This window comes from Aquarana catesbeiana, linkage group LG03, assembly GCF_042186555.1.
Source record: "Aquarana catesbeiana isolate 2022-GZ linkage group LG03, ASM4218655v1, whole genome shotgun sequence".
NCBI lineage: Eukaryota > Metazoa > Chordata > Amphibia > Anura > Ranidae > Aquarana > Aquarana catesbeiana.
Window position 1 is genome coordinate 707,775,053 of NC_133326.1, and position 13,112 is coordinate 707,788,164.

General features: G+C 47.5%; 1 protein-coding gene across 1 annotated transcript in view; it reads right to left on the reverse strand.

The window, feature by feature from the left end:
* The window catches only part of NYAP1 (neuronal tyrosine phosphorylated phosphoinositide-3-kinase adaptor 1), a 59,152-nt gene extending 47,703 nt beyond the window's left edge, over positions 1 to 11,449 (reverse strand). The window contains exons 1-2 of the mRNA XM_073623100.1: positions 11,379 to 11,449; positions 3,471 to 4,372 (exon numbers count right to left, since the gene is read on the reverse strand). The gene's annotated coding sequence lies outside the window, so the exon portion shown is untranslated. The remainder of the gene's footprint in view (positions 1 to 3,470; positions 4,373 to 11,378) is intronic.
* Between the last annotated feature and the right edge of the window lie 1,663 nt (positions 11,450 to 13,112).

Here is a 13,112-nt window from a genome sequence, read left to right on the forward strand (position 1 = left end):
TACTTAAGCCGTCCAGTCCAGATGATCTCTGCCTTCGCCTTGGTCATCATCACAGAAACTCTGCGATCCTGTTCAAGACTTGCTTTGCTCCCTTCTGGCTCCAGATCCTGCTTGCTGTTTCCACTACCTTGATCCCTGACTTCTGGCTTGGCTGACTATCTGTTCCGGTTACTGAACTTTGGCTATGTTTTGACTACATTTGTTCTTTTTACTTTTATTATTAAACTAGTGTGATTTAACTGTCTCGGCCTGATTTCATGGTTTCTGACACTGACTGGATGAACAGAAGCACAAACCTTTTTGACAGCCCCCTTGTATTTGTATTTCCCAATGTAATGCTGATCTCCTGAAGTTTTACCCCTTTGAAAACACTGCAATTGCAGGAAAATACCTGCTGGTCTGCCAGAAATCCAACGAGGCCTCCTGTTGGAGTTGACAACACAGAGCTGAAATTCCAACTACTGTTGTCAAAACCTGCTGAGGTCCACTTATCCCGACCACTTCTCGGCCCCCCCTCCACATACACATGTTGATGTCTTTCCCAGTAAAACAATGCTGCTGCTTTGACTCCCAAAAACTTGTCCAGACAATGTGTGTATGGAAAGGGCTCCTGGGAGATGTAGTTCTGGGGGGTGTGCCCATGTCAGTAGGAATTGAGGCACTTTCTGCTACATGGTCCTCCATTCCAGGCTCCTGTCCTCTAAGGGTGACAGTGTAACACCTGTTTGTCCAAGGACTTAGGGCCTAAGAGTCTGGAGAGCTGCAAGGATCCTCCCTCCCCGGAGGGACCCTCTAAATAGACTTGCTGCCAATGAGTGCTGATTTGGGCCCGCGGTTGTCCCTCACATGGAGGAGGTGAGTGACCGAGCTGGACAGGACTCAGGAAACATTCCATGCCCCCCTGCCTTGAATTCTAAGACTGAGAAACCACTAGAACCTCTAAAGAACCACTAAAATCTAAGGGGTTGGGGGGGGGGGACTCTGAAGGTGAACTCTAATATAAGGAGGGCTCTGATGTAAAGGGGGACTTTGATGGGGACCCTGATGTAAGGGCGGACTACTGATGGTGAATCTGATGTAAAGGGGGCTCTGATGGGTACTCTGATGTAAGGGATGTAAGGCAGATCTCTGGTTGGGTCTGATGTAAGGGGGGACTCTTAAGGTGAACTCTGTTGTAAGAGGAGCTCTGAAGGGGACTGTATTGTAAGGGGGGCTCTGATGGAGACCCAGATGTAAAGGAGGACTCTAATGTAGGTGGGTCTCTGAAGGGGACTCTGTAGTAAGGGTTCTCTTATGGGGACTCTGTCTTTGATGTAAGGGGGGCTCTGATGGGTAACCTGATGTAAGGATGGGGGTGTCACTGTTAGGGAATGTGATGTAAGGGCAGCCCTGATGTAAGGAAGGCTCTGATGGGACCCTGATGTAAGGGGGGCTCTGATGGGACCCTGATGTAAGGGGGCTCTGATGGGACCCTGATGTAAGGGGGGCTCTGATGGGACCCTGATGTAAGGGGGGCTCTGATGGGACCCTGATGTAAGGGGGGCTCTAATGGGACCCTGATGTAAGGGGGGCTCTAATGGGAACCTGATGTAAGGGGGGCTCTGATGGGACCCTGATGTAAGGGGGGCTCTAATGGGACCCTGATGTAAGGGGGGCTCTAATGGGACCCTGATGTAAGGGGGGCTCTAATGGGAACCTGATGTAAGGGGGGCTCTGATGGGACCCTGATGTAAGGGGGGCTCTGATGGGAACCTGATGTAAGGGGGGCTCTGATGGGACCCTGATGTAAGTGGGGCTCTAATGGGACCCTGATGTAAGGGGGGCTCTAATGGGACCCTGATGTAAGGGGGGCTCTAATGGGACCCTGATGTAAGGGGGCTCTGATGGGACCCTGATGTAAGGGGGGCTCTAATGGGATGCTGATGTAAGGCGGGCTCTGATGGGTAACCTGATATAAGGGGTGCTCTGATGGGACCCTGATGTAAGGGGGCTCTGTTGGGACCCTGATGCAAGGGGGCTTTAATGGGATCCTAAAGTAAGGGGGGCTCTGATAGGGGAACATAATGTAAGGAGGCCTTTGATGGAACCCTGATGTAGGTGGGGCTCTGATGGGTAGCCTGATGTAAGGGGGCTCTGATGGGACACTGATGTAAGGGGGCTCTAATGTGAACCTGATGTAAGGGGCTCTATTGGGAACCTGATGTAAGGGGCTCTAATGGGAACCTGATGTAAGGGGGGCTCTGATGGGTAACCTGATGTAAGGGGGGCTCTGATGGGACCCTGATGCAAGGGGGGCTCTGATAGGGGAGCCTGATGTAAGGGGGCTCTAATGGGATGCTAATGTAAGGGGGGCTCTGATGGGTAACCTGATGTAAGGGGTGCTCTGATGGGACCCTGATGTAAGGGGTGCTCTGATGGGACCCTGATGCAAGGGGGCTCTAATGGGGCCCTAATGTAAGGGGGGCTCTGATAGGGGAACATGTTGTAAGTGGTGCTCTGTTGTGACCCTGATGTCAGGGGTCTCTGATAGGGGAGCCTGATGTAAGGAGGATCTGGATGGGACCCTGATGTAAGGGGGATTCTGTTGGGGAACTAGATGTAAGTGGGGCTCTGATGGGTAACCTGATCTAAGTGGGCTCTGATGGGTAACCTGATGTAAGTAGGGCTCTAATGGGACCCTGATGTAAGGGGGCTCTAATGGGACCCTGATGTAAGGGGTCTCTAATGGGAACCTGATGTAAGGGGGGGGGCTCTGATGGGTAACCTGATATAAGAGGGCTCTGATGGGACCCTGCTGCAAGGGGGGGCTCTGATAGGGGAGCCTGATGTAAGGAGGCCTTTGATGAGACCCTGATGTAAGGGGGGCTCTGATAGGGGAGCCTGATGTAAGAGGAACTCTGACGGGGAACCAGATGCAAGGGGAACTTTGATGAGGACTCGGATGTAAGACGGGCTCCGATAGGAACCCTGATGCATGGGGCCTCTGATGTAAGGGGTTTTCTGATAGGGACCCTGATACAAGGAGGACTGTAATGGTGACTGATGTAAAACATCCAAGTAAAAAATGCATTCATCCATTTAGTATGCATTCATTTTTTTCAGCCCATGAATGTGCCTGGGGCATGGTGTGGTTGATTTACTAAAACTAGAGGGTGCAAAATCTGGTGCAGCTTTACATAGAAACCAATCAGCTTCCAGGTTTTTTTTTGTCAAAGCTTAATTGAACAAGCTGACTTTAGAAGCTGATTGGCTACCATACAGAGCTGCACCAGATTTTGCACTTTCCAGTTTTAGTAAATCAACCCCTATTTGTAAAGTGATTGGGCCTGGCACATTCACAATGGAGTTGGAGGTGAGCTGAAGGTCAAAATTTAGCCCAATTAGCTACAATAGTTCTTATCTCTCATTTCTGTTGGTTGATGTACAGTGTATCCATACATTACTCAGGGATAACATTTAAACTGACCCACCTTTTGGAGTCTCAGTCTGGCATCTTCATCCCACAGCCATATCCCCTGATACCGCATTGGTCTAACGTAGAATCAACCAACCACCCCAGCTGTAGCTAGAAGGTCACCAACCACATCCTCCTCCATTCACATAGACCCTTTCCCAACCCTCCAAGAGCGACGGACCAAATCAGACCATAGGTCTTTTGCATGAATGGAGTTTTAGTCCACAGATCTAGAACCCTTTTCTATACTGGACAACTATCCAAAGAATTCATGAGAACCTAAGAATCCACGGTGAGTTCGGGTTTTTGTAGTCCAGTTTTCTTCCTTAGGCCAACGTAGCTTTGCTATTATTAAGTTATAGGCATCTGAAACCCATGGTTCCCCGGAATCCTTTGGGGTCTTTTTTTTAGCAAAAGAAGAATATAGTGAGGGAACTTTGTGGTGTCCCTGGAAAATAGTCCTTTTAGGTTTGTGAAGGAGAAGACATTTCCAACGAAGGATTTTTGTTTAACCAGGAACCAATAGGGGCTTCTAAGAAGCCAACCGAACAATTGATCCGACCAGTTTTTTCCTATAGCAGGGACGGAATGATATCACATCTTGGACATGGTGGTGATTGTTTTCCACGAATACTCTCCTATTTTGTTTCATAGAAGATGGAAGATCTTGTTTCATAATGCTGGGGCATGTGGTATTTAGGTCCAAAGCCGACAACCATAAGGAGGAGCTGGTGAACACCAAATGGAAAGCTCATATAAACCATTTCATTGGGAATAAGGACACATCATCGCTTTGTAGACCGTAACAAACCTCTTGGTACCCCATTTTAATATCTTCACCCAATGATGGCAACATGTTGATTTGCTGGTCTCGGTCACATCGGCGTGGGATTCTGAGACATAGAGGATGGAAGACGTCTAGAATAAAACATAATGATATTGGTCAAATATTTTAGGTGTGTAAAGCCAAACCCTTTTTTTTTAGTTTTGGGTGAATAGATAATAATTTAAGCTACCTTAATTCAGAAGATTTAGTAGATATAGTAGACAAGGAGGACTTGAGGCGGGGCAGATAAAAAGGAGTATCAGTAGTCAGTGAGAAATGGGAGAGGCAGATGACAATGAGTAATAGAGGGTAGTGAGGAGAGGAGTGGGGTACATAAACAGGAGCAATAGTAGTCAGCAAGAAGAGGGAAGAGATAGGTAAAGAGGGGCAATAGTAGTCGGTAAGGAGAGGGGTGGGATAGATAACAAGGGGCAATAGAAGTAAAAAGAGGGGTGGGATAGATACAGAGGAGCAAAAGTAGTCAGAAAGAAGAGGGGTGGTATAGATACATAGGGGCAATATAAGTCAGTAAGAAGAAGGGGTGGGATAGATAAAGAGGAGCAATTGTAGTCAGTAAGAAAGAGGGTGGGATAGATAAAGAGGGGTAATAGTAGTCAGTAAAAAGAGGGGTGGGATAAAGAGGAGTATAATGTAGTCAGTAAAAAGGGTGATGGCATAGATAAAGTGGGGCAATAGTAGTCAGTGCGAAAAGTAGCGGGATAAAGAGGGGCAATATAAGTTAGTAAGAAGAGGGGTGGGATAGATAAAGTGGGGTAATAGTAGTCACTAAGAAGAGGAGTGGGATAGAAATATAGGAGCAATAGTAGTCAGTTAGAAGAGGGGTGGGATAGAAATATAGGAGCAATAGTAGTCAGTTAGAAGAGGGGTGGGATAGCTAATGATGGGCAATAGTAGTTAGTAAGAAAATGGATGGGATAGATAAAGAGGGGCAATGGTAGTCAGTAAGAAGAGGGGTGGGATAGATACAGAGGGGCAATACTAGTCAGTAATAAGAGGGTGGGATAGATATAGAGGGGCAATGGTAGTCAGTAAGAAGAGGAGTGGGATAGATACAGAGGGGCAATAGTAGTCAGTAAGAAGAGGGGGTGGGATAGCTAAGGAGGGGCAATAGTATTTAGTAAGAAGAGGGGCGGAATAGCTAAGGAGGGGCAATAGTATTTAGTAAGAAGAGGGGTGGGACAGATACAGAGGGGCAATAGTAGTCAGTATGAAGAGGGTAGGATAGATACAGAGGAGCAATTGTTGTCAGTAAGAAGAGGGGTGGGATAGAAAAAGAGTCGCAATAGTAGTCAGTAAGAAGAGGGGGTGGGATAGAAAAAGAGGGGCAATAGTAGTCAGTAAGAAGAGGGGGTGGGATAGCTAAGGAGGGGCAATAGTATTTAGTAAGAAGAGGGGTGGGATAGCTAAGAAGGGGCAATTGTTGTCAGTAAGAAGAGTGGTGGGACAGAAAAAGAGGGGCAATAGTAGTCAGCAAGAGGAGGGTGGGATAGATACAGAGGGACAAATGTAGTCAGTAAGAAGAGGGGTGGGATAGATACAGAGGGGCAATAGTAGTCAGTAAGAAGAGGGGTGGGATAGATACAGAGGGGCAATTGTTGTCAGTAAGAAGAGGGGTGGGATAGATACATACCGACAATAGTAGTCAGCAAGAGGAGGGTGGGATAGAAAAAGAGGGGCAATAGTAGTCAGTAAAAAGAGGGGTGGGATAAAGAGGGGTATAATGTAGTCAGTAAAAAGGGTGATGGCATAGATAAAGTGGGGCAATAGTAGTCAGTGCGAAAAGGAGCGGGATAAAGAGGGGCAATATAAGTTAGTAAGAAGAGGGGTGGGATAGATAAAGTGGGGTAATAGTAGTCACTAAGAAGAGGGGTGGGATAGAAATATAGGAGCAATAGTAGTCAGTTAGAAGAGGGGTGGGATAGAAATATAGGAGCAATAGTAGTCAGTTAGAAGAGGGGTGGGATAGCTAATGATGGGCAATAGTAGTTAGTAAGAAAATGGATGGGATAGATAAAGAGGGGCAATGGTAGTCAGTAAGAAGAGGGGTGGGATAGATACAGAGGGGCAATACTAGTCAGTAATAAGAGGGTGGGATAGATATAGAGGGGCAATGGTAGTCAGTAAGAAGAGGAGTGGGATAGATACAGAGGGGCAATAGTAGTCAGTAAGAAGAGGGGGTGGGATAGCTAAGGAGGGGCAATAGTATTTAGTAAGAAGAGGGGTGGGACAGATACAGAGGGGCAATAGTAGTCAGTAAGAAGAGGGTAGGATAGATACAGAGGGGCAATAGTAGTCAGTAAGAAGAGGGGTGGGATAGATACAGAGCAGCAATTGTTGTCAGTAAGAAGAGGGGTGGGATAGAAAAAGAGGGGCAATAGTAGTCAGTAAGAAGAGGGGTGGGATAGAAAAAGAGGGGCAATAGTAGTCAATAAGAAGAGGGGGTGGGATAGCTAAGGAGGGGCAATAGTATTTAGTAAGAAGAGGGGTGGGATAGCTAAGAAGAGGCAATTGTTGTCAGTAAGAAGAGTGGTGGGACAGGAAAAGAGGGGCAATAGTAGTCAGCAAGAGGAGGGTGGGATAGATACAGAGGGGCAAATGTAGTCAGAAAGAAGAGGGGTGGGATAGATACAGAGGGGCAATAGTAGTCAGTAAGAAGAGGGGTGGGATAGATACATACCGACAATAGTAGTCAGCAAGAGGAGGGTGGGATAGAAAAAGAGGGGCAATAGTAGTCAGTAAGAAGAGGGGTGGGAGAGATACAGAGTGGGCTAGAAAAAAAAGAGGAGAAATAAGAGACAGTAAAGAGACAGGACAGATAAAATGGAGTAATATTAGACAGCAGGGAGGGGTTAGCTAAGGAGTAATATTAGGGGGCAGGAGAATGAGGTGGGACAGATAAAGAGGAGTACTTCTAAACAGTAATGAAACGAACTGAGTAGATAAAAAGGGGTAAGATGAAAGTTGTGAGGGGTAAAGAATAGTAATCAAGGGCAGATGAAGAATAAAAAAAAGGGAGAGTAAGGAGAAAGGTGGGAAGGATAAAGAGAGTTAACAGTAGTCAGTAAGAACAGAGGTGGGGCCAATGGAGATAAGATAATAAGAGAGGTGGGGCAGATAAACAAAATGAACACGGTAGATACGAGTGGTAGGCACAGGGTGGGGTAGAAATGGGGCATTATGAACAACAGGAGACAGACAGAGAGATGAAACAAGGATAAAGCATCAAGGTGGAGCATTATGGAGTGGAGGCAGAAGACATAGAGGGGTGATATAGGAAGATAGGTAGGGTAGATATAGAGGAGTAATAGGGGGCAGTAAGGTTAGATATAGAGCAGTACATAAGTATGGAGACAGGTTTTTTTTTTTTAAAGCCCGTGGTGTGTGAACACACTCCAAAAACTCCACTGGTGCCAAAACAAGTGCACACACACAAAGCGTGACACACAAAACGTGCAACGGGTGTACATATAGTCCTTCAAAGGAGAAGGACCTTGACCCTGATTCATCGGGACGTTAGGCTCCAGACGGGGACTGAGGTACTTACACTTGGTCCATCTGGCCGAAACCAGACGGACCCCATTCTTTGGAAGGTCTGCCGAGACAGACCCACCCAAGTACTAGGTGGGGCTCCCCCCGAAGGGAGACCCCATGAGAGAGGGCAAACTAAGCCAGAAGGCCATGTCCACCCCCTCCCAAGACGTTCAGGGCAGGCCCGAGGACCTACACCCTACCAGTCACACGTGCAAAACCGTGTACAACAAAAAAAAGACAAAAATGTGACAAAACAGGCAATGAATAATAAAGTGGTGGAAGGAAGTGGAGAGAGGAAGTGAAAGTGCCATTGTGCAATACAATGACCGGCCCTTCGACCAGGAATAAAAAATTCCTCTGGTCCTAGCCAAAAGGCTCGGCCCAAGAGGCAGGTGTGAAAAAAGTGTAAGGTAGTGCAGTGACCTTGGTGCCATAAATCAATGTGACCCTCACTCACAGTGAAGTTACGGCACCCCTGGACTGCCACTCAAGAGGGACACCACAGGCTTCTTTCGGACCAGGCTTTCGGCCAGACCAGTGCAGCCCCCATCCCTGCCGGATAGTGAGCTCTTCAAGTTTTCTCAGGGAGAACCTCGTCCAGATTTGACTCCCACCAATACTAGCCTTCCAGGCCCCCATCATACCAGTGGATTTGCATGGCAACACACCGACCCGCCCAAAGGTCAAGGTGACAGCTCCTCCACCGGACACTGACAGGAACAGAGACCACACCAATCCTAGCCAAAAGGCCGGGAAGACCCAGCCTTCGGCCAGACCAGCGCAGCACCCATCTTCACCAGGGGTTCCCCTTCCAGCTTTCCCAGATGGACCCTCGGCCTCCAAGTTCATTAGACCGCACCGGTTTGGGTCCACCAGTCCTAACCATCTGGGTTACCATTACACCATTGGATTTGCATAGCCGCCTCCCTAAACCACGGGACAGTTAGCACAGCGCCTCCTCTGGCAACTGATAAGAACAGATACTACACTTGATCTTAGCCAAAAGGCAGTGTGTGGAGACAGGAGGGGTAGATACAGAGAAGTCTAGGACAGCAGTAAGGAGAGTAATGAAGAAATAAAATTGAGGTGGGGTATGGAGAGAGGCAGGTATCGGGGCAGATATGAAGAAGTAATAGGGAGCAATAAGGAGAAAGTTTGGGGAAGATATAGAGGAGTAAAGATGGGTAACAAGGAGGAAGGTCGGGGTAGATATAGAGGAGTAAAGCTGGGTAACAAGGAGGAAGGTTGGGGTAGATATAGAGGAGTAAAGATGGGTAACAAGGAGGGAGGTCGGGGTAGATATAGAGGAGTAAAGATGGGTAACAAGGAGGAAGGTTGGGGTAGATATAGAGGAGTAAAGATGGGTAACAAGGAGGGAGGTCGGGGTAGATATAGAGGAGTAAAGCTGGGTAACAAGGAGGAAGGTTGGGGTAGATATAGAGGAGTAAAGATGGGTAACAAGGAGGGAGGTCGGGGTAGATATAGAGGAGTAAAGATGGGTAACAAGGAGGGAGGTCGGGGTAGATATAGAGGAGTAAAGATGGGTAACAAGGAGGGGGGATGGGGTAGATATAGAGGAGTAGAGATGGGTAACAAGGAGGGAGGTTGGGGTAGATATAGAGGAGTAAAGATGGGTAACAAGGAGGGAGGTCGGGGTAGATATAGAGGAGTAAAGATGGTTAACAAGGAGGGAGGTTGGGGTAGATATAGAGGAGTAAAGATGGGTAACAAGGAGGGAGGTCGGGGTAGATATAGAGGAGTAAATATGGGTAACAAGGAGGGAGGTCGGGGTAGATATAGAGGAGTAAAGATGGTTAACAAGGAGGGAGGTCGGGGTAGATATAGAGGAGTAAAGATGGGTAACAAGGAGGGAGGTCGGGGTAGATATAGAGGAGTAAAGATGGGTAACAAGGAGGGAGGTCGGGGTAGATATAGAGGAGTAAAGATGGGTAACAAGGAGGGGGGATGGGGTAGATATAGAGGAGTAGAGATGGGTAACAAGGAGGGAGGTTGGGGTAGATATAGAGGAGTAAAGATGGGTAACAAGGAGGGAGGTCGGGGTAGATATAGAGGAGTAAAGATGGGTAACAAGGAGGGGGGATGGGGTAGATATAGAGGAGTAAAGATGGTTAACAAGGAGGGAGGTTGGGGTAGATATAGAGGAGTAAAGATGGTTAACAAGGAGGGAGGTTGGGGTAGATATAGAGGAGTAAAGATGGGTAACAAGGAGGGAGGTCGGGGTAGATATAGAGGAGTAAAAATGGGTAACAAGGAGGGAGGTCGGGGTAGATATAGAGGAGTTATCAGGGATAATAAGGTGAAAAGTTGCAATAGAAATAGAGGAGTAAAAGGGGGTGATATAAAAGGGGAAATATGGAACATCTCTGGATGTATCAGATGATTGATTCAATGTACACACCAACCTATAGTAGCATTGTTGTATCTTTACACATCATCCATATGGTAGTAATGTATACATCAGGGATGTATATACTGTATACCATACAATGTATGTAAGATATATAATATATATATAATGGGGTGTATAGAACATACGGATTTATATAATATATATAATGGAGTATACAGAACATACGGATATATATAATATATATAATGGAGTATATAGAACACACGGATATATATAATATATATAATGGAGTATATAGAACACACGGATATATTATATATATAATGGAGTATATAGAACACACGGATATATAATATATATATATAATGGAGTATATAGAACACACGGATATATTATATATATATAATGGAGTATATAGAACACACGGATATATTATATATATATAATGGAGTATATAGAACACACGGATATATTATATATATAATGGAGTATATAGAACACACGGATATATTATATATATAATGGAGTATATAGAACACACGGATATATAATATATATATATAATGGAGTATATAGAACACACGGATATATTATATATATATAATGGAGTATATAGAACACACGGATATATTATATATATAATGGACTATATAGAACACACGGATATATATAATATATATAATGGAGTATATAGAACACACGGATATATTATATATATAATGGAGTATATAGAACACACAGATATATAATATATATATATAATGGAGTATATAGAACACACGGATATATATAATATATATAATGGAGTATATAGAACACACGGATATATAATACGCAGTAGCACGGTACGGTGAGGCCCCTCCCAGTTGCTCGCGTTCTCTCCTGTAGGTATAATCTCTGATAAATAATCCCCCCTCCCCCCCCTCGCTCTCTCGGTTGTATTACGGATGGCTGTCATTCTTCCCCTCCCCCTCCCAATGATAATATTGGTGATTATTGATCAGATAATAAGGCGGTGTGGCCCCCGGTGGCCCCCGGTGTAGGACAGGTTGGGGAGGTCAGGCCTGTCTATGGATGGAGATGGCGGTGTGTGTGATATGGGATGTCGGTGGCGTTGGGTTCCTCCATTGAGCGTGTCTCGGTGTCCCCCCCCCCTCCTCCTCCTCCATTCTTACCTCGGTTACCGGGCGGGCGGCGGAGAGCTGGGATGAGCGGAGAGGGTGGGAGGGGGTCTGTGTGTGCGGGGAGGGGGGGGAGGGGGGAGCACACTGCGGCTGTCTGATCTCGCTCTGCCTGTGTTTGTCACCAGAAGCGTCTATTGGGTGTGCGGGAGCAACGCGTTCTATGGGCGAGCGTGACACCCAACCTTCTTCTGTCTCACTGGGCGGACGGCGATCGCTGCGTGTGTGACGGCGAGGGAGGGGGCTACCTGTGTGTGTGACAGGGCAACAAATCGTATCTTACCTATCTAGGTACGAACGATCCCTGAACGATCCAAGTATGAGCGATCCCTGAGCGATCCAGGTACGAGCGATCCCTGAGCGATCCAAAGAACAAGCGATCCCTGAGCGATCCAGGTACGAGCGATCCCTGAGCGATCCAAAGAACAAGCGATCCCTGAGCGATCTAGGTACAAGCGATCCCTAAGAGATCCAGGTACGAGCGATCCCTGAGAGATCTAGTTATAAGCAATCCAGGTATGACCGATCCCTGAGCGATCTAGATACGAGCGATCCAGGTACAAGCGACCCCTGAACGATCCCTGAGCTATCCCTCAACGATCCAGGTACGAGCGACCCCTGAGCAATCTATGTACGAGCGATCCCCGAGCGATCTAGGTAAAGCAATCCCCAAGCGATCCAGGTACGAGTGATCCCTGAGCGATCCTTGAGCGATCCAGGTATGACCGATCCCTGAGCAATCTAGGTACGAGCAATCTAGGTACGAGCGATCCAAGTAACGAGCGATCCCGGAGCGATCTAGGTACGAGCGATCCAGGCACGAGCGATCCCTAAGCGATCCATGAGCGATCCAAGGAACGAGCGATCCAGGTACGAGCAATCCCTGAGTGATCCAGGTACGAGCGATCCCTGAGCGATCCAGGTACGAGCGATCCCTGAGCGATCCAGGTACGAGCGATCGCTGAGCGATCCAGGTACGAGCGATCCCTGAACGATTCCTGAGCTATCCCTGAGCGATCCAGGTACGAGCGATCCCTGAGCGATCTAGGTACAAGCGATTCCAGAGCGATCCAGTTACGAGCGATCCCTGAACGATTCCTGAGCTATCCCTGAGCGATCCAGGTATGAGCGATCCCTGAGCGATCCAGGTACGAGCGATCCCTGAATGATTCCTGAGCTATCCCTGAGCGATCCAGGTATGAGCGATCCCTGAGCGATCCAGGTACGAGCGATCCCTGAGCGATCCAGGTATGAGCGATCCCTGAGCGATCCAGGTACGAGCGATCCCTGAGCGATCCAGGTACGAGCGATCCCTGAATGATTCCTGAGCTATCCCTGAGCGATCCAGGTACGAGCGATTCCCGAGCGATCCAGGTACGAGCGATCCCTGAATGATTCCTGAGCTATCCCTGAGCGATCCAGGTACGAGCGATCCCTGAATGATTCCTGAGCTATCCCTGAGCGATCCAGGTACGAGCGATTCCCAGGCGATCTAGGTACGAGCAATCCCTGAGCGATCTAGGTACGAGCGATTCCCAGGCGATCCAGGTACGAGCGATCCCTGAACGATCCCTGAGCGATCCAGGTACGAGCGATCCCTGAGCAATCCAGGTACGAGCGATCCCTGAACGATTCCTGAGCTATCCCTGAGCGATCTAGGTACGAGCGATTCCCGAGCGATCTAGGCACAAGCAATCCCTGAGCGATCTAGGTACGAGTGATTCCCAA